The sequence below is a fragment of the Amblyraja radiata genome, chromosome 2 (assembly GCF_010909765.2).
Source record: "Amblyraja radiata isolate CabotCenter1 chromosome 2, sAmbRad1.1.pri, whole genome shotgun sequence".
NCBI lineage: Eukaryota > Metazoa > Chordata > Chondrichthyes > Rajiformes > Rajidae > Amblyraja > Amblyraja radiata.
The window spans coordinates 7,185,629-7,207,477 of record NC_045957.1 but is presented as its reverse complement, the minus strand read 5'-3'; positions in this window follow the sequence as shown (position 1 = coordinate 7,207,477).

The window sequence follows — 21,849 nt, the reverse complement described above, 5'->3', positions numbered from 1 at the left end:
TTTCTTTACCACGCTATCTACATGAGATTCCACTTTCAGGGAACTGTGCACAGTCATTCCCAGATCCCTCTGTTCACCTGCATTCTTCAATTCCCTACCATTTACCATGTACTTCCTATTTTGATTTGTCCTGCCAAGATGTAGCACCTCACACTTATCAGCATTAAACTCCATCTGCCATCTTTCAGCCCACTCTTCCAACTGGCATAAATCTCTCTGTAGACTTTGAAAATCTATTTCATTATCCACAACCCCTCCTATCTTAGTATCATCGGCATATTTACTAATCCAATTTACCACACCATCATCCAGATCATTGATGTACATGACAAACAACAGTGGACCCAACACAGGTCCCTGTGGCACCCCACTAGTCACTGGCTTCCAACCTGACAAACAACCATCCACCATTACTCTCTGGCATCTCTCATTCAGCCACTGTTGAATCCATCTTGCTACTCCACCATTAATACCCAACAATTGAACCTTCTTAACCAACCTTCCGTGAGGAACCTTGTCAAAGGCCTTACTGAAGTCCATATATACAACATCCACTGCTTTACCCTCATCAATTTCCCGAGTAACCTCTTCAAAAAATTCAAGAAGATTAGTCAAACACGACCTTCCAGGCACAAATCCATGTTGACTGTTCCTAATCAGACCCTGTTTATCCAGATGCTTATATATATTATCTCTAAGTATCCTTTCCATTAATTTGCCCACCACTGACGTGAAACTAACAGGTCTATAATTGCTAGGTTTACTCTTAGACCCCTTTTTAAACAATGGAACAACATGCGCAGTACGCCAATCCTCCGGCACTATTCCCGTTTCTAATGACATTTCAAATATTTCTGTCATAGCCCCTGCTATTTCTACACTAACTTCCCTCAATGTCCTAGGGAATATCCTGTCCGGGCCTGGAGACTTATCCACTTTTATATTTCGCAAAAGTGTCAGTACTTCCTCTTCTTTGAATCTCATAGTTTCCATAGCTACTCTACTTGTTTCCCTTACCTCACATAATTCAATATCCTTCTCCTTGGTGAATACCTCTTTATACTCCTCAAGCACCTCATTTACTCCATGCTGCCTATAATTATTGTAGATCTCTCTCTTTTTCCGAACCAAGTGTCCAATTTCCCTTGAAAACCATGGCTCTTTCCAATTTTTACTATTTCCTTTCAACCGAACAGGGACATAAAGATTCTGTACTCTTAAAATTTCACCTTTAAATGTCTTCCATTTCTCTTCGACATCTTTCCCATAAAACAAACTGTCCCAATTTACTTCTTTTATATCCTTTCGCATCTCCTCAAAGTTAGCCTTTCTCCAATCAAAAATCTCAACCCTAGGTCCAGTTCTGACCCTCTCCATAATTATATTGAAACTAATGGTATTGTGATCACTGGTCCCGAACTGTTCCCCAACGCATACCTCTGCCACCTGACCCGTCTTATTTCCTAACAGGAGGTCCAGCACCGCCCCTTCTCTAGTAGGTTCTTCTATGTATTGCTGCAAAAAACTATCCTGCACACATTTTACAAACTCCAACCCATCCAGCCCATTTACAGAATGTGTTTCCCAGTCTATGTGTGGAAAATTGAAATCTCCCACAATCACTACCTTGTGCTTACTACTAATATCTGCAATCTCCTTACATATTTGCTCTTCCAATTCTCGCTCCCCATTTGGCGGTCTATAATACACCCCTATAAGTGTTGCTACCCCTTTCCCATTTCTCAGTTCCACCCAAATAGCCTCCCTAGACGAGCCCTCTAATCTATCCTGCCAAAGCACTGCTGTAATATCTTCCCTGATAAGCAATGCAACACCTCCACCTCTTGCCCCTCCAATTCTATCACACCTGAAGCAACGAAATCTTGGAATATTTAGTTTCCACTCACAGCCCTCCTGCAACCATGTTTCACGGATCGCCACAACATCATACTTCCAGGTGTGAAACATCATGGAGGCTCTCCACAAACTCCCTTTTTTGGGGTCCAGTACCAACCTGATTTTCCCAGTCTACCTGCATATTGAAATCTCCCATATCAACCGTAGCATTACCTTTACTACATGCCAATTTTAACGATTCAACTTGCACCCTATATCCGGGCTACTGTTTGGGGGCCTGTAGATAAGCCCCATTAGAGTATTTTTTTGAAAAATGTCTCCCTGCTTTTTGGTACGTTAGCATATCATTAAGTGTTTCATTGATATGTGGGTGATTAGCTTGAAAACATAATATGTTTCCTTTGGCAACTGAGGAATTTAAATTCAAGCAATAAAAAGCAATGAACATCAGCATAATCTTGAAACTCATTATTTGTAAAACATAACTGATTTACTTACTGGAAAATGAATATGTTACACTTTAGCGTGTGTATGACCCAGAGCCGTTTGGTGTGTGTATGGTTAATTCTAGTTTGCCCTGCTACTTCAGGGGAAATTGGGGATGAGCAGCAAATACCAGCCAATGTTTACATGTTTAGCCAATGTTACAATGTACCAATGTTTATATGTCCAGAACAATTAAGAAAAAACACAAGGCAATGTGGCTCTGGAGGTTAGTATGTACAGTCTGTGATGGAGCAACTCACCAGCATTCTTAGGAACCCAAATAACCAAATTACCAAATACAAGTTCTCTCCAATTCATATCCATCATCTTGATTAGGGTCATGCTCCTTTACTAAACAACACATTGAAAACGCAATGTATTTTTGATATAATCATCTCAAAAACCCGAAGTAACAATGTAAAACGTAAGAGAAAGGAGACCGACCTCGTGCCTACTATGATATTCATGGAGTCACGGCCATGTTTCCATCTCAAAATTACATTTTCCAGTCTATTTCATCCTATAGGCTTTTTGCCTACAAGATGAAACACATTTACTGTTTGTCATCAGTAACTTTATTAAACAGTACCAGGATTAAGACTTCTTAACTTTCTTGGCAGTTCTTAATTTGACTGCAGGTTCAGATACATCATGCGTTACCATTTGAAGTAACTTTAATTGAAAGTAATTTAGTTTTCTCTCAGAAAAAATCTATTTAAATAGAACTCTGAGGCTTAGTGATCCAACACTGCACATAATGTATTTCACAGGTTGGTCAACCTATCAAAATCAGTGGATGCCAGATTCCTGCTTGGTAATGTTATCTGCAGAAACAAAGCAACTATCATAGTTGACAAGATTGGCACTGAGTCAGATAAAGGCCCATCTTTATAATGTGCCTACGATCTTTCTGATCTTGGTCTTGCTGCAGCAACATTCAGCAACAACTGAAGTTTTACCTGTCAATTGGTGTGGGAAATATATTTTTTTGTTTCTTTAGTGCTATTTTGGAATGAGCAACAAACAATGATAGGTAAGCCTGGGACAAGTCTGGTTCCAGTAACCACTGGACAGAGAATGACAGAGCTGGGATTGGGGCTTGAGCAGATTTCAGGTCCTCAAATGGAAATTCAATGTTTAAAGGGTTTTAGTTAAGTTTAGTTTAAACATACAGCGCGGAAACTGGCCCTTCAGCCCACTGAGTCTGTGCCAACCAGTGATTCCTGCACACCAGGGACTATTTCCAATTTTACCGAAGCCATTTAATCTACAAACCTGAACATCATTGGAGTGTGGGAGGAAACCGGAGCACCCGGAGAAAACCCACACGGGAAGAACATACAGAATCCATAAAGACAGCACCCCTAGTCAGGATTGAACCCGGGTGTTTTGCGCTTTTAAGCAGCAACTCTATCACTGTGCCATCGTGTTGCCCTTGATCAGTGAGATTGATGGGAATTTGGAGCTTTAATAACAAAATAGGAAAGGAAACTTTTATGTGTGATTCCTGACCTTAACTGAAACCTCATTGAGTTTTGCAGCCATCAGCATGTTTGCAGTGTAATTACTGTTTTGATATAAACACAATAGCTAGTTTGCATGGAGAGATGTACCACTAGAACCAATGTGATATTAACGGATCAACAAATATAGATGATTGAAGGTATTAAGTGGACGTAGTGCTTGGGATTAAACATCATATTTATTTATTAAAGTCGCCTATGATGTAGAAGGAAACTATTCAGCCTATCAATTTAAATTCCATGCCTTAGAGCAATCCCATCAATTCCATTTCCGTGTGCCCAATTCTCTCTAATTTGTCCATCAATTCCCCAATCATGTACATTCCTGGAATTTACAGTGGCCAATTAACCTAGCAACTTGCACAATTTTTGGATGTGGGTAGAAACATGAGTACTTGGGGAAAGCCAACGAGGTCACTAGAAGAACATACAAACCCCATACAGGCAGCACTAGATTTTAGGATGGAAAGTACATCACTAGAGCTGCTAGGTCGCAACACTAACTGCTGTGCTACTCGGTAAACTTCCTTGCATTTCCTCAAAATAGACTGGGACTCTTGACATATGCAACAATAGAATATTTCAAAATAATGGTGATCTGTGGGGTAGACATTGAAAGGTGCTTTCCACTTGTGGGTCATTCCAGCACGAGTCAACATAAATGTAACCCCCTCACCAATTATTTACCAGGCTTTGTCCCACCCCTCCTATTTTCCAGCTTTTTCAACCCCATGACAATCAGTCTGAAGAATGGTCCCGACCCAAAGCATTGCCTTTCTATTCCCTTCACAGATGCTCCCTGACGCATTGACTTATTCCAGCACTTTGCGTTTTGGGCATAAATGAAAATGTATGATTAAGGAAGGAATGCAAGGATGTTTAGATAAATGGAGTTGTAGAAGTATAGATTTATTCCTGAGTGAATTTGATGAATTTCTTAATATGATTGCATAAACAAGTTTGATTGTGGTTTAATTAAAGTCGTACTTATGATTGCTCATGTTTTCTCAATTCCAGGATTACCAAATTTAAATTCTACCTACAGTGCGGGTCCAGCACAGACATCTGACTACTGTCAGCGAGGTAATTTGATCTTAATAAGGCCATCTTATTCTTGAAGTGGATGAAATAATAAAATAAGTAGAAATTGCTTCGACTGGCAATAATATTGGTAAGTAGTGGACTCAGAAGTAAGGTGCGAACAGCAGAGGAAAAATTAGGAAAATAGTGGTTATGATCAGCTTCCATTATCTGCTGCATGATCTACAATTGCAATGAGCAAAATAAGATGATCTGAGTTGAAAAGGCATTTAAGAGGTCCTTTTAGAAATTCAGAGACCTGGAGACAGAACTTTTTCACTTCACATATAAGTGCTATCACTTCACATATCACTTCACTTCACATATACTAGTATGATTACTTCCTTTTCACTTCACAGTCTTGCAACGACTAACTATGTTGTATTCATGTCTCACTTTTAGTTTAGTTTAGTTTTGTGTAGTAATACAGCATGGAAACAGCCCCTTCGGCCCACCAAGACTGTGCTTACCAACGACCACCTGTATCCTACACACTAAGGCCAATCAACCTACAGACCTGCACGTCTTTGGAATGTGGGAGGAAACCAGAGCATCCAGAGAAAACCCACGAGATTACAAGGAGAACAAACAAATTCTGTACAGACAGCACTTGAGGTCAGGATTGAACCCAGATTTCTGGAAATGTATGGTCACAACTCCACTGCTGTGCCACTATGCCTCCCCCCCTCACTTTTAATCTAGTAAAATATTCCATTTGGCTCTTCACTGGAGAATTTCAAACAATATTTTACACCACAAGATAAAAGAAGGTGACCAACAATTGAGGCCTATCGTAAAGCATGTGAGTGGAACAGAGAGAATGATTTAGAGTTGAGATCATGTCCACCAGGTGAGTGAAACAGAAAATGATTTTGGGGTGAGATCATGTCCACCAGAGGAGCATTTCAAATTTGGGATGATCGGGTGGTCAGAACTAAAGTATTTTATAGGCAATCACATGAGTAATAATTTTTCAAAGAGATAACAAAGAGAAATTTAATTTTCAAAGAGGTAAAATGTTTATTGATGTGAGCAGTGTAGTTAGCCTACATGGACTTCAGTGAACCTTTTGACAAAATCCCACTTGAAAGACTGGTGCAAAAGGTTGGAGCTATGGATCCAGGATAAGTTGAAAAATGTAATCCAAAATTAATTTGGTAATAGATAACAGTGGAGGATTGTTTTTATGATTGGAAGCCTGAGACCAATGGTATTCACGGGAACTGATGCGATGATACTTATTTAATGATTTGGATATGGTTGTAGAGGGTATGAATAGTCAATTCACACACATCACACAAATTGATAGTGTTATTTATAGTGAGGAGGGGAGTCTAAGACCACGTGATAATATTGATAAATTGGTAAAATGGGCAGAGCATTGGTTGATGGAATTTAATCCTGATTAGTGTGAAATTATACAAGACTTACACGAGGAATGGGAGGGCTCTACTAAAGCTATATTTACTGTATAACTTTAGAATAGAAAGATTAAATGAGAACTTACCGTTTGAAGTTTGATTTTTATTTTATGAGAAGTTGAAGTGAAGGTATACATGAAGAGCCTGCCAGCCGCATGTGCGTCAATCTTCAGAGCAGCTGTATGAATCCACAGACTAGTTGCTGAATTAAGCTATAGAAAGATTAACGACCTTAGAACTACCGAATGATCTTTATGAAAAGTAAGGTTGGGAGTGGAGGGCACGTATTCCCTCACTTCAACTTCTCATAAAATGAAGATCAAACTTCAAACGGTAAGTTCTCGTTTAATCTTTCTATTTTATATCGAAGTCACGTGAGTGACTACATGAAGATTTCAAAGCTCTGTGGTTTCATGCAGTAACCCAATCTGTGTGTGAAACACTTAAACAAATAAACCATTAATGGTAGAAAAACATGGGTTATTAATACCATGATGCTAACTTGCATACATGGCCATTGCTCTTAACCGGACCATAGTCCCAATTGACTTTGAGTTAGACAATAAGTCATGCAACACTGTTCAGAATTCTATCTGCAAATATCTAGGCATATTCAACCAAATTTTATTACTTCTTAACACGTAAGCCTCTTGCTGTTTGATGAAAGGGAAATATCCATTAAATTGGCTGCTAATGAGCCATCAGCAATCTCTTGAGAGACTATTAAATAACAATAAAGAAACTATCTTTCATCTCATAGGTACTAGCAATCTCAGTGTACTTGTATACCTAATAACACCTCCAATCTCCGCTCTGGTGGGTATGCTGTCAACTCCAAATGTACGCAATCATGCCCATTTTGCTTATGAGATCATTCCCATATCAAGCTACCCTAATGTCGGTTATGACCCAGAGACCGAGCCAGAGATTGAGTAAAGACTGTGTTATTTGTGCTGAAATCAGTTGCTAAAAGCATAATCAACAAAAAATACTGCTCCCATTAGGAATACAGTAGAAGAATATTTGCATAATAATTTACTGATATACATTGCACACACAATGAGTGTAGGCTTTTAGAGCAGTCATATAAAAGACACCCTGCATAACGTTGGTGAACAGAGGGTGAATAACCAATCATTTATTGTCCCACTTATGGGACTATAGAGAATGACAAAGCAGCACAAGCAGTGTCAATTGTGCTATCACATAAACGCGTCTCTAAACCCAAACTGAAAGCAACATAAACCTCTGTTACTTCCGTTTAAAAGTAACTCACATATTTTGTTCACAAACCTCCCATACAATCGTGCAGATCTAGCTGCCCGAGAAACAGGCTACCCCAGCCATCACTCGTGACCGAGCAAATACGAGCTGCTTCAGCCGCCTTACCCCGGGCAGCCTTCATTGTTGCGGGTAACTTCAATCACTCCAACCTGAAGACTGTACTCGCCAAATTCCACCAACATGTCTCCTTCGCCACTAGAGAAGACAAGATACTGGACAAAGTCTACACAAACATGGCTGAAGCTTACAAAGCCGTCCCCCTCCCCCACCTTGGTTAGTCTGATCACCTTTCATTGTTCCTGCTCCCTAAGTACTCCCCACTCATCAGACGTGTTAAACCCACAGTGAGGACAGTTAAAGTCTGGTCAGAGGAGGCGGACTCCACACTTCAGCAGTGTTTTGAAACACTGACTGGAAGGCGTTTGCAGCCCAGGCCACCCTTGACTCCCACACGGACATTGACTCTTATACATCCTCTGTTCTGGACTTTATCAACTCCACCATCAACAGTGTCACCTCCCTCAAACGGGTTACCATATTCCCGAATCAGAAGCCATGGATGAACAGCGAGGTCAGGCTACTGCTGAAAGCACAGGACACCGCTTTCAGGTCAGGCGATGCCCGAGCCTACAGTTCATCCAGGGCTAACCTGAAGAGGGGCATCAAGAAGGCCAAGCACTGCTACAAGCTTAGGATTGAGGAGCACTTCAATAACAACTCCGACCCCCGACGCATGTGGCAAGGCATCCAGGCCATCACGGACTATAGACCCACCAACACCACCCCCACATCCAGCGACGCCTCCTTCCTTGAGGAGCTTAACCACTTTTATGCCCACTTTGACAGGGACAATCCAGAGATGGCCATCAAGGCTGTGCTCCCTGCTGATCACCAGCCCCTCACACTCACCCCCTATGACGTGTATGTGGCACTGAGCAGGATTAATGCACGTAAGACTGCTGGCCCTGACGGCATCCCCGGGCGTGTCCTCAGGGCCTGTGCTGCGCAGCTGACAGACGTCTGGACTGATATCTTCAACCTGTCACTTGCCCAAGCATTTGTCCCCACGTGTCTTAAAACCACCTCCATCGTGCCGGTGCCAAAACACTCCACTGCGGCGAGCCTCAATGACTTCCGCCCAGTTGCACTTACTCCCACCATCACCAAGTGCTTCGAGAGGCTGGTCCTGGCACACCTCAAAGGCTGCCTACCTCCCACACTGGATCCCTATCAGTTCGTCTACCGCAAGAACAGGAGTACGGAGGATGCCATCTCAACGGCACTTCACTCCGCCCTCTCCCACCTCGGCAACAGAGACACCTACGTAAGAATGCTGTTCATCGATTACAGCTCAGCATTCAACACCATTATACCCTCAAAACTGATCACCAAACTCAGCGACCTGGGCATCGACCCCTCCCTCTGCAACTGGATACTGGACTTTTAACCAACAGACCCCAGTCTGTTAGGTTAGACAAGCACACCTCTTCAACCCTCACCCTGAACACCGGCGTTCCACAGGGCTGTGTGCTGAGCCCCCTCCTCTACTCCCTCTTAACCTATGACTGCACACCTGTACATGGTACTAACACCATCATCAAGTATGCAGATGATACAACGGTGATTGGTCTCATCAGCAACAATGATGAGTCAGCCTATAGGGAGGAGGTCCAGCTCCTAGCAGCATGGTGCGCTGACAACAACCTGGCCCTTAACTCCAAGAAGACCAAGGAGCTCATTGTAGACTTCAGAAGGTCTAGGGGCGTCACGCACACCCCCAACCATATTAACGGGACGGAGGTGGAACGTGTTTCCAGCTTCAGGCTCCTGGGGGTCAACATCTCCGATGACCTCTCTTGGACCCACAATACCTCAACTCTGGTCAAGAAGGCTCACCAGCGTCTCTTTTTCCTGAGGAGACTAAAGAAGGTCCATCTGTCTCCTCAGATTCTGGTGAACTTCTACCGCTGCACCATCGAGAGCATCCTTACCAACTGTATCACAGTATGGTATGGCAACTGCTCTATCTCCGACCGGAAAGCACTGCAGAGGGTGGTGAAAATTGACCCAACGCATCACCGGTTCCTTACTCCTCTCCATTGAATCTGTCCAAAGCAAGCGATGTCTGCGAAGGGCGCGCAGCATCGTCAAGGACTGCTCTCACCCCAGCCACAGTCTGTTTACCCTCCTACCATCCGGGAGGCGCTACAGGTCTCTCCGTTGCCGGACCAGCAGATCCAGGAACAGCTTCTTCCCTGCGGCTGTTACATTACTTAACTCTGTACCTCGGTGATTGCCAGTCACCACCTCTCCCCCACCGCCCCACCCCCCCCCCCCCCACCCCCCCGGACACTCCTCCCCCCAGGAAAACATTGCACTACGACGATTGTATGCACGTATATATATTTATTGTTCATATTGTATGTTCGCTCTTCATCACACAGCTTATTTATTTATTTTACTTTTCTTTACATCGGTGGAAGCTGCATACTAAATCTCGTTGCACTGATGTGCAATGACAATAAAAGATATTATTATTATTATTATTATTCTGGGGAGATGCTAACTGCATGTCGTTGTCTCTGTACTGTACACTGCACAATGACAATAAAGTTTGAATCTGAATCTGAATCTGAATGTCACTGATTCCACTTGGAACCACTGTTCCTCTATTGACCATAAGGAAGGATTTTCTTTGGCTTCTCTAGCTGCGGAAGATGCATTATCTAGTTATTCATTAATTTCGCTGATAACATATAATCAGAACCTTATGACTAGAGCTGAAAACACAGTATCCACTTGATGCGGGAATGCGAGTTCCCTGTCAACTCTTGAATATTAGTTTCACAACGAATCCTCAGCTTTCTTCCTCACAGTGGAATTTAACACAATGCAAGCCTGAACCAGGAATTGCTACGCAGTCCTCTGACTGAAACCACCTGTCTGAGTCACCAGTGTGCGCAACATAATCTCTTCGACCAGCCACTCAATCAGGAATACTGGTATTGAGAGCCTACAGATTATTATAAATACATTTTTGATTCACAACATGAACCTGCAGGTCAAATAAAAATCCTATATGCCAGACCGACTTCCTGCTGGTAGCTACCTATCCCAGAGAGGATGGCAATGATATTTCCAACGAACTGGCAACTCCACTAACTGAGCAGGAATTTAAACATGTGTTGAAGAAGACTTCGACTACTTCATTCTACTGAGCAGCCTGATAACCTCAATCACCGATGTTGAGGCAGTGCTCCCCTGGTCAATATGACCTATATGGCCAGCCAGTTCCATGATGGTCTACCCTGAACCAGGGTAACCAAGCTGTTCCTACTTGGAACTTACAGAGGTTACTATGCAAGGCACCCTGCCAATGTCTCTGCATCAACCTGATCTTTTCCAGACACAGTGAAAAAATACTAGCCAGCCCATGCTGCCAGTAAACCTAAACCTGGGCCGACAAACTGCTCCATTTCGGAGTGTTATGGAGGTTAATAAAGAGACCTTACCTGCCAGCGTCTCTGAACCCGGGTCGATCTGCTTGCTGGAGCTTCAGCTGGTGTGATGTTAGGTAACTGATTCCGCTGGCCAACTCCTCTTGTAGTTGCTTGCCCGTCCCCGAGCGGACAGCAAATTTAGAGGCAAGAGCAGGCAGCACTTCCTTATTCGACTCTCGTACATCATGCATTAAGGCATGGGATTCAGGCACATACTCATGTTCGGAGTCAGCTCCATGCTGATCTCCGACACTTCTATCGACAAAGTGGGAGAAATACTGCAACCCTGAACCAGGCGTTGCCACAGGCTTATGACTTGAACTTCCTGTGCATGCCTCCATAACACGGAGCATATTTTTGGTACCATCTCCAACACTCCCTTCATCCGAGTGGGAGGAATATTGCAACCCTGAAGCAGGTGTTGCCACAGGCGTATGACTCGAACTGCCTGTGCATGCCTCCGTAACATGGAGCATATTTTGTGCCACCATCTGATCCATCACAGACCTGCCTTTGACTTTGCCCCGACTCGGGGTTGCCAAGCTGCTCCCTCTAGGAGCTGAATCGGAACTAGCTGTTCAAATCGGCGCTGCCAGCGACTCCGAAGTGGCCGTTTGCTTTCCGCACTATCGCAGTCCTCTGCTGTTGGTATAAATCATCATCATTTATTGTACTTACCTGACAGGTTGCACCTGTTAGTGACTCCGAGTCCTTGCTCCCTTCTGGAGCCCCAACGGAGTATTTCAGGGAGGAAATAGAGCGCAACCCTGCACCAGGTGTTGCTTCCTCAGGCCTCTGGCCCCATATGACCTGGATGAGCCGGCATCATAATCGGAGTCACCTCTTTCCGATTCTCCCCTAGACAGTGTGGGAGAAATACTGCAACCCTGCCTGGTGTTGTCACAGGCAAATGGCTGGATCCGTCTGTAATGCCTCTGGTACACGGAGCATAGTTTGTACACATGATTAAAAAGAAGCATATCCCCATTAGATCAGAGATTCGACTGCTTTATCGATATCCACATAGTTGGAGTCTCTTATGAAAGAATCTCCAACAGTCCCCTCTACTGAGCGGAAATTATCATGACGCAACCCTGAACCAGGTATTGCTCTACTGGTGTCTGATAGACACAGCTCAAAAAAGGCTTCCCAAGCCAGGAGCTCCTTTCTGGTGCTTCAATGGAGTTTCTTAGGGGAGGAAATAGAACGCAACCCTGAACCAGGCTTTGCCTCAGGCCTCTGGCTGACTCCCTTTTTGAGCATTCATCTGTACAGGCATTGCCCGTAAGATGCTCCGAACAACCGCCTGCTCCAGTGGAGCCCCATTCTGTGGCGTCAAAATTCACTATACCATTTGGTGTATGTGATAATAAATGTCCCTTGTATCCTATCTGCTATGATAGTCACAAACGTGACAGAGCAGCAACCGCTATTAAAAAACTGCCAGCTCTATTTATAACTGCCCTATAAATAGAGCATACATGATACGCTGCTCTACAGCGTATGCTGCCTCAGCCGGCAGCATCTATGTTTAAAATTGGTAGGTGCATCGGCAGCTGAGCTTACCTGGCGGTCGCTGTCCTGGCCGCGGCTATTTTTAAACCACCGGCTGCTGCTAATCTTCTGCAGCGATCGCTAACCTGGCCGCGCCGGCAGCCGCCCCGCCAACTCCTTATGGAGCCTTCACGGTGGCGTCTAATTCCGGCCGCCTGCTCCCGTTCGGAGCACCAACAGCGGCAGCCGCACAGGTTGCGCTCGTCAGCTACTCCAGGCCCACTGTACCGCAGCGGCCCGTTCCTGAAGACAAATTTGGCTTACCTGCCAGAGCAGTTTCGAACTGCTCCGATTCCCGCACCATGCGTCGACGCATTGACGCGCATGTGACTGGCAGGCTCTTCACGTAGTCTCTCACGTGACTTTGATATAAAATTACTATATCTACTATAGAACTATAGAATTACTATATCTACTATATAACATTAGAATTACTATATCCACTCGATAACTGATATATCTCATCGAGCGCTCCTGCAATTTATTTTCCAATTTTCCACTGTCCTTGTTTCTAGGACCTGATTAGGCCTGGGAGATTTATCTTCCTTTATTTACTTTAGGACATCCAACACTTCTTTGACTGTAATATGGACCGTCCCCAGGACATCACCTTTAACTTTTCCTGGAGTTTCCTGCAGTTTCAAAACATAGGTGTTTACTTTATTTCTGAGGGTCCTTTTTTTTCTCTCCAGTTGCTTTTTCTGTCGTAATATATTTATAAAATCTCTGTGGATTATCCTTAATCTCATCTACCAGAGCTATATCGTGTCCCCTTTTTAGCCTCCTGATTTCCTTCTTAAGTATAGATAATAGAAAGATTAAACGAGAACTTACCGTTTGAAGTTTGATCTTTATTTTATGAGAAGTTGCGATGAGGGGTTACGTGAAGAAGCCCGCCAGCCCGCATGCGCGTCAACCTTTTAAGCAGCTGTATGAAATCACAGAACAATTGCTAACCTAAACTATAGGAAGATTAAGAAACCGGAACTACCGCATGATCTTTATGAGAATAGGGTTGGGAGTGGAGGGCACGTAATCCCTCATCACAACTTCTCATAAAATAAAGATCAAACTTCAAACGGTAAGTTCTCGTTTAACCTTTCTATTTTATTTCGAAGTCACGTGAGTGACTAAGTGAAGATTTCAAAGTTCTGTGATTTCATGCAAACATACTGTGTCAGTTGAACAGATATGATTGAAAACATAGTGCATTCAAACATGAATAGACTTAAACATGCTGATGCTTTTATTGAAAGTAATAATAATGGTCCCTTACATCAGGGAAATTAATATATTATTTAACAGAACTCAAAATTGTATTAGCAAATGAACCAGGCCTGGCAATAGGCTTATTGTAAAAAGCTTGAAAAGTCCGCTCATTCGACCATCTTGCTGTCGCTAGGATGCGGTCCAGCGGAACTTCCATGAATCTCGCTGCTGATGTAGTTGCAGCCCTGGTAGAGTGAGATTTAAAAACATCAGTGTCCACGCCTGCGAGTGCTAATACATGTCTCAACCATCTCGAAATGGTCTGCACTGATACCCTTTTGTGTGGATTTCTGTGGCTGATGAACATAGCCAGTTCTGTGCCTAAGGTCCTTTGTATCCTTTATATATTGTTGAATATTTGTGACAACACATAACCTACGATCAGTTGGATATGCTAAAAACTCCAGCTTAAGACCTAGCACACTCGGTCTACTTTGCTTAATTAACTCATTTATGTAAAACGTTATCTTATTGTTAGACATAACTGTCCTATCCAGTTTTAATTTATGCAACGACTGGACACGTTGCGCTGAAACAAGCACCATGAGCATTATTACCTTATAGATGAGCCTGACCAAAGATAAAGATGCAGCTGGAGCCCAACCGAGAAGCAGTGTTAACACTAATTTAACGTCCCATACATCCGTGTATCTGGGCCTGGGGGGGGGGGGGGGGACGGTTTATGTTAAAGATACCACTCATAAATTCGGATATCAAAGGGTGAGACCCAACAGAATGGTGTCCCGATCCCAGCAGCAAGTATGATGATAAAGCACATTAACTTAATTTTCTATCGAAAAATAACATCGAAATAAATTCTAAGACATCAGCCATATCTGCCGTATTATAAGTTATATTTGAATTCACACAAAAACCTTCCCATAGCTTAATGAAGGAAATGTACTGCTTCTTGGTACTGTCCCGCCAAGCTGCAGTGATCACGTCCACCGTTCGGTCGGATAATCCGAGCCCCAGAAAAGGTCTTCTTAAACTCTGCAAATCAATAAGTTGATTTTGTCATGCAGAGAATGAGATTCCCGAGTCACGGGATGAACAAGCAAGTCTTTATGCTTACTGATAACCATATATGGTTCCGTTAGCATACCTAACATTAACGGGAACCATGGCTGCGTAGGCCAGTCAGGTACCACTACAATACCTGAAGCGGAGTCTTGCTTGATTTTTTGCAAGCACCGGCTGATAAGGCAAAATAGAGGAAAGGCATAGAAGAACATTCCTCCCCAGTGTAACGAGAATGCATCTATAGCTACTGCCCCAGGGTCTGGCTCCCATGCAACATATTTTGGCAACAGTTGATTAAGCCTGGATGCAAACAAATCAATATCAGGCGTTCCATATCGAGCAATAACGTAGTTAAACACTTTGTGATCCAACATCCGTGTTATCATTAAATTTACGTGACCTAGTGTCTGCCACCGTGTTAAACCTACCTGGCAAGTAGGTAGCTGAGATCCAAATCCTCCTTTCAATACACCAGCTCCAAATGAGATTAGCTAAATTATCACAGGATACTGATTTGATTCCACCCATATGATTAATATATGCCACCGCTGTAGTGTTATCAACTTGCAGTCGAACATGCAGGTCATGCATAATCGCACAGTAAGCCTTTAAACCATAGAACGCCCCCAGCATTTCCAGGTAGTTGATACCATATAGATGGATAAATAGTAACTCGTGCATATCCCATCTGCCGCCGCAACTAGTGATGGTATTAGTAGCTCCCCATCCCTGTGCACTTGCATTAGTTTGTAGTACCATTAAAGGTTTACTGATCAAAATGTCGGCGGAGCAATGCTGAATATTAGTCGTCCACCATTGTAATTCTGTTATAGCTTCTGCCGACAATTGCATAGGTCTGTTAAAATGACCTAAATGGGAATTAAGTGCTTGCTCCTTTGCACGCTGCAAATTTTGATAATGCAAAGGCCCAAATCGGGCAGCTGGAAAAGCAGCCGCTATTTTGCCTATTACAGGCTTCTATTAATTACACTAGCCACCTGGCGAATAGATGGCTGCTCCATAGCTAGAAGGTTATTACAGGCTTCTATTAATTCTGATCTCTTTCCCCAGGGCAGAGTCACAGACATTTCTATGGAGTTAATAGTAAACCCTCAATAATCAATAACCTTTGTCAGTATCAACCTGGATTTAACTGGATTGATGAGAAACCCCAATTTCTCAAATATGAGCTTCGTGGCTGAAACAGCTAGATTAGTCAAATGTAGCGTTCTTCGTAGGATTAGAATATCATCCAAATAGGCCATAACAATATGCTCTTGAGCTCTGAGCAGGCCGAGCACCGGTTTCAGCAGTTTGGTAAATAACCTAGGAACTGAGGTTTATCCACTAGGTAATGCCATAGCTGCCCCATCCAGCTAAATTTCAGATATCTCTGGTGATCCTTGTGAATAGGAACTGAATAATATGCATCTTTTAGATCGATGCATGCCATAAAGTATCCTTTAGAAATTAGTTGTTTAGCAGTAAAGAAGTTCCCCATTTTAAAATGTCTATACTGCACATATGAGTTAAGTTGTGTAAAATCAAGGATGATCCGACATCCCCCATCTTTCTTTTGCCTAGATAATATGTTAGAGACGAATTGATGACTTTCATAATTTGATCTCTCTATTACATCATTTTTGTGTAACGTATGAATTTCTGCTTATATATCCAAACCCTCTTGTTTGGAATGAATATACGACCGACTTGGCGTATGTTGTGGATGGAAATTAGTTAGGTAAAAATTCAATTTTGAACCCCTTTATAAGGGATAAACGGATCTGAAGTTATCCACCACCATTCATGCAAAATCAAGTTTAATCTACCACCAACATGTAACTGTTCCGCACACCCCATGTTCCGGAAAGAACCAGACCCTCCTACCTCCAGGGTTACAGGTGGTCTGATAGCAGGCCCAAAAGCCCCTAATATTGGTTCTGTTTCCGTCCCCTTGCTTTGGAGACTTGAGCTGCTGGGGTGCAAGGATTGCGCATTTTCTATGATGGCCGGGACGGGCCTTGGCCTAAAAAAGACCTATGCCCGGGAGGATCAACTCTAGAGCTGTTTCTAGCTTCAGCAAACTGCTTATTGCTAGTGGAGGCGTAGGGGTTCTGACGCCGAAAGAGTGGAGACTTGCCCATAGAAGCTGCTTTAATTAATCCTACAGCTTTCGACTCATCATGCAAGTCTTTCACCTGTTTAGTTAGATCTTCCCCGAACAGGAGATTATGCGGCTGGACATTACTGGCCCTACACAGACCCGCAAAGTTTGGGTTCAATGCCGGCCTGCTGGCGCTCTTACGGAAACAGTTAATCTCAAAGTGCGCATTGCACATTAGTGCCATGGCATCTTGTTGGATATCCGATAGTGGCCCGGCATCTACAGATCTGGCAAAAGCCGTGATGCCTGAAGATAGTAATTTTAAAATACTCTGGAGCTTCATCTCCTGAGCCTTGATGCCACCTCCAAAGTAACCCCAAATGGAGCTGTTGGCCATGGGCACTTTTAGAGATGCACAATTCGCTGGAGTGGGGTACTTCGCAGCAGTTTCCACCATGGTTTGTTCTTGTAACTGGTGCGAGGTAAGATAATTGATACTTGAAGCCAGTTCTTCCTGAAGTGGTTCACCTGTTTGCGAAGGTATCGCAAATCTGGATGCAAGAGCAGGCAACCCTTGTATATGCGCCTCGCGCATCTCATGCACAACAGTATGTCCTTCTGACACACATCCGAATTCGGAGTCAGTCATGTACTGACCTCCGACACTCCCCTCATCAGAGCGGGAGGCACTAAGCAGCCCTGGACCAGGCGCTGCTGCAGGCATTAGGGTAGCCCTGCGTTGATATGCCCGAATATCACGGAGCATATTGTGAGTGAGCATCCTCTCCATGAGGTGCTCCATTTTGGATAAACGCCCAAAGACGTTATCCATTGGTGTAGGAGGGAAATCCTCCTGGCCTGAATCGTCCGAGAATACAGGCCTGTCAGATTTTTGTTTGGCGTTACCCCCTTTAGGGGTTGCCAAAGTGCTGTGTGCAGGCACTAAGTCTGAAGTCGCTGAGCGAACTGTCAGCGACTCTGAAGGTGAAGCAGACGGCCGCCGGCTACCCGCACTCCCGTGGTCCTCCGTAGCCAGTTTCCCCGCGGCCCGTCTGGATTTGTTGGTCTTGGATCTCTCCATAATTCGCTGGAGAGAACTGTGAAGAAGGTATCAAAACAAAACGACCTCAGAGTAAGTTGTAGACTTACGTGCGAGGTTTTTAAAGTTACCGCTGGAGGAGCGACCCTCCTCCCTGCCAGTCATGCGCCATGTGTTAGACATATTGATGCGCATGCGGGCTGGCGGGCTTCTTCACGTAGTCACTCATGTGACTTCGAAATAAAATAGTGGTGTGTGTTAGTATTGGTTAACATGTAAGTAGAGCAGATCTACATCTTTCCTTTTATGAAAATAACGTAACTACGAATATATATGTGAATACGACTAATCAAGTTTAACTAGCACATGTAAAAAATACAGTTGCTTCAGCGCTGGAGCAGGTTAAACATAGTCCCCGTATCTGAGGGTAGGTTTACAAATACGACCCACACGCGTATGGTATAAGTTCGCAAATCCATCCTTCACCAGCGAAAACTAAGCGACTGGGGGCTGTTGGAACACCGGAGAGCCGTGAGACGGGTGGGGTGAAGCTGGGGACCAGGGTACCGAACGTGGTGGCGAAAAGGCAGGATACATGATGGGCGCGGACTCCGTGGTCGGACATCGGGCCGGGGAAGAACGCGTATCAGTCATTGGGGTAAACAGTCCTGGAACATCTGGATAAGGATCGTGGGTAGTGGTTCCCTCACTGGTAGGAGGTGCAGACGGTTTCGCCGGTAGATCCCTCCATTTGAATCGACCATGTACGAACGTGGTTCCGGTGCAGGGCTGCGGATTGAACCAAGGTGACCGTGGCCTATGTCAGTCTGGAGTCGTACAACTTGGCCACTTGCCAGAGGCTTCAGAGGCCTGCTTGTTTTGTCCTAAGATTGTTTCTGAATCTCGTGCTTGTGCTGAAGCTGTGCTTGAATTACCGATGGCTTGCCAATTTGTGGCTGCAGTAGTCTCTTGGGTACGGGCAGCGTGGTACAGGTCTGCCTTGACATGAGACGTTGGGCAGGATACCCAAGCACTGAGTCGCGGGCAATGTTACTTAAGTTGAGCAAGTCCAGGTACACATCGGATTTTAGCAAATGTGACCTTTCCATCACCTGTTTGGCACTCCGGACCATCCGCTCGGCTACCCGTTCGATTGAGGCAACTCGGGACTGCTGGTAATGTGACAAAAGCCCCATCGCTGGGCAGAATTCTTGAAACACTGGCTGGCGAACTGGCTTCCGTTGTCAGACAGAAGTTTTTCGAGGGCGCCCTGTGAGCCGAAAAGTGGAATGCTAGTGTTTGAACCACTACCGCTGAAGTGGGGCTGGGAAGCAGGTCAACCTCAAACAAGCCCGAGTATGCGTCAACAAGAACCAGGTGTGGCTTACCACGCTATTCAAAAATATCAGTTGCCACTGTGGACCATGGAAAAGCAGGAACTGGGTGGGAGAGAAGCGGCTGCTTGGGTTGATGGGGGCCCCAGGCTGTTGCAGAATGCGCAACCTTCCACCTTCTCCCGTATGAACTCGGTCATACCGGGTCTTAAGAACAAGATCTTAACTCAACAGCGATAAGACAGAATTCCTCCTCATAGGTTCCAAAGCCACACTCAGCAAAATCAATAACCCCACTCTCACCATCGACGGCACCACTGTCTCCCCATCTCCCCAGGCCCGCAACCTTGGCGTGATCTTTGATTCCACCCTCTCCCTTGAGCCTCACATCCGCCATGTCATTAAAACCTCCTTCTTTCATCTCCGCAACATCGCCAAACTCAGACCCTCTCTCACTCCGCCTGCTGCTGAAAGACTCATCCATGCCTTCATCTCCTCCCGACTGGACTATTGCAACTCACTTCTCCTTGGCATCAGCTCCACCTACATCAACCGACTCCAACTGGTCCAGAACGCAGCCGCCCGACTCATCACCCACACCAAATCCTGGCATCACATCACTCCAGTCCTCAAAAAACTTCACTGGCTTCCCATCTCCCACCGGATCACCTACAAAATCCTGGTCCTCACCTACAAAGCCCTCCACCATCTGGCCCCCACATATCTCATTGACCTCCTCTCCCCCTACCAACACTCACGGTCCCTCAGATCCACATCAGCCGGTCTCCTCTCCATCCACAAGTCCAACCTCCGCAGTTTTGGGGACAGAGCCTTCTCCAGGGCAGCTCCCAGGCTCTGGAACTCCCTCCCCCAACTGATCCGCAATTCCGTGTCCCTCCCCATCTTCCAGTCCTGCCTCAAGACCCATCTCTTCACCTCTGCCTATCCTTAGCCCCACGTCCCCGTCCCTTTTCATCTGTGCATTAATTGCCTCATGCTGTGTTTTGTATTGAATTCTGTCTTTACTTTGTGTACTAGTCATGTCTCTACTATTTATTTCATTCCCCTTACATGTTTTTCCTATACATGCTCAATTTTTGTAAGGTGTCCTTGAGACTCTTGAAAGGCGCCCATAAATAAAATGTATTATTTATTATTATAGATCTTAGCTCGAAGAATGGTTGACTCGATACCGAGATTTCCCCCACGGACAATCAAAGTATTTGTCCCGGAAGGTTGTTGGGATGACCGCCTTGTGTTTCTTGACGATCACACCGTCCTGGAGCACAAGCTCATCGCGCACCGGGAAGTATGGGTGAATAGCAACTGGTACCCTGTTCAATCCTTGTTCGAGGCGTACCAGGGCCCCATCCCCGACCTCTACCTCCGCTACATCGACGATTGCTTTGGTGCTACCTCCTGCACCCACACACAACTGACTGACTTCATCCGCTTCACCACTAACTTCCATCCGGCACTCAAATACACCTGGACAATTACCGACACTTCCCTACCATTTCTTGACCTCACTATCTCCATCGCAGGTGATAGACTTCTGACGGACATCCACTATAAACCCACTGACTCCCATGGCTATCTAGACTACTCGTCTTCCCACCCTGCCTCCTGTAAAGACTCCATCCCCTACTCCCAATTCCTCCGTCTACGCCGCATCTGCTCCCACGACGAGGTGTTCCACACCAGGGCATCGGAAATGTCCTCATTCTTCAGGGAATGGGGGTTCTCCTCCCCTACTATAGATGAGGCGCGCACCAGGGTCTCTTCCATACCCCGTAACACTGCTCTCTCTCCCCATCCCCCCCCACTTGCAACAAGGGCAGAGTCCCCCTAGTCCTCACCTTTCACCCCACTAGCCATCACATACAACAAATAGTCCTCCATCAGTTTTGCCACCTCCAATGTGACCCCACCACTCGCCACATCTTCCCATCTCCCCCCCAGTCTGCTTTCCGCAAAGACCGCTCCCTCAGTAACTTCCTTGTCAATTCTTCCCTTCCCTCCCGCACCAGCCCCTCCCTGGACACTTTTCCTTGCTACCTACCGCAAGAGATCCTACACTTGTCGCTTTACCTCCCCGCTCGACTCCATTCAAGGACCCAAGCAGTCATTCCAGGTGCGACAGAGGTTCACCTGCATCTCCTCCAACCTCATCTATTGCATCCGCTGCTCTAGATGTCAGCTGATCTACATCGGTGAGACCAAGCGTAGGCTTGGCGATCGTTTCGCCGAACACCTCCGCTCGGTCCGCATTAACCAACCTGACCTCCTGGTGGCTCAGCGCTTCAACTCCTCCTCCCATTCCGTATCCGACCTCTCTGTCCTGGGCCTCCTCCATGGCCCCAGTGAGCAACACT